The sequence below is a fragment of the Octodon degus genome, unplaced genomic scaffold (assembly GCF_000260255.1).
Source record: "Octodon degus isolate 3935 unplaced genomic scaffold, OctDeg1.0 scaffold00355, whole genome shotgun sequence".
NCBI classification, from domain to species: domain Eukaryota; kingdom Metazoa; phylum Chordata; class Mammalia; order Rodentia; family Octodontidae; genus Octodon; species Octodon degus.
The window spans coordinates 748,086-749,173 of NW_004524931.1; positions in this window are offsets into that span (position 1 = coordinate 748,086).

Consider the following 1,088-nt stretch of genomic DNA (forward strand, 5'->3'; position numbering starts at 1 on the left):
GATTTTCTGTTTGTCGATAAGAAATGTAAGAGTGGAATGTTAATTTCAGTTTAGTTCTGTAATGTCAAGAATTTAAGAATTAAAAAATGGATTGGCTAAAAAAAATTTAAAAAGGAAACTTTTTAAAAAGAAAGATTATAACTATATCCAACTATATGCAATCCTTCTTATATCTTCATATCTTTTAATATTTTTAATTTTTAAAAATATTTTATTTATTTGGTACAGGGTCTCACTATGCAGCTCAGACTCATAGTGATCCTCCTGTCTCAGCCTCCCTAGTGCTAGGATTACACACATTCACCACACCAGGTTTTAGAGCTAACACAGTGCTCCTGGGGTCCAGCGGTACCTGGGATCAAACCCAGGTCCTTGTGCTTTCCAGGCAGGCGCTTAGACCACTGAGCTAGCTCTACAGCCCCATTAATTTTTTAAAATTCGTTTTAATGAGAAAAAAAGATAAAATAGCAATGAAACAGTTTCAAAAAGGTTAGTGTGATAGTTACAATAATTAATACATTGCCCCATCCCCATCTTCACATCTTTTAAAAGTCACTACAGGCATTCGAGGAGTAGTGGCACACATGTGTAGTCCCTGCACTGGAAGCTGACGCAGGAGGATTGCTGTGCATTCAAGGCCAGACTGGGCTACACAGCAAGACCTCAAAACAAAATCAAGACAGGCTGTAGTGTAATTTGGTGGCTAAGCATATGTTTAGCATGTAGCAGGCCTTGGGCTCAATTCCTAGTGGCAAAACAAATGAAAAATATCTCTCTTTTTTTTATTATTTATTTATTGGTGTACTGAGGATCAAACTCAGGAGCTTGCATTTGCCAGGTAAGCAGTTGAGCTATATCCCCTGAATCAGGTTTTTTTTTTTTTTTTTTCCAGAACCGGAGATTGAACTCAGTCCCTTGTGCTTTCCAAGGAAGTGCTTATTCTACTAAGCCATCTCCCCAGCCCCTATCTCTCTCTCTATCTCCAAAGTCAGGTGGGTGTGGTTTGTGCAAGTGTGTAATTCCAGTATTTGGGAGGCTAAGGTAGGAGTTTAAGGTCAGCCTGGGCTACACAGTGAGTCTCTGTATTG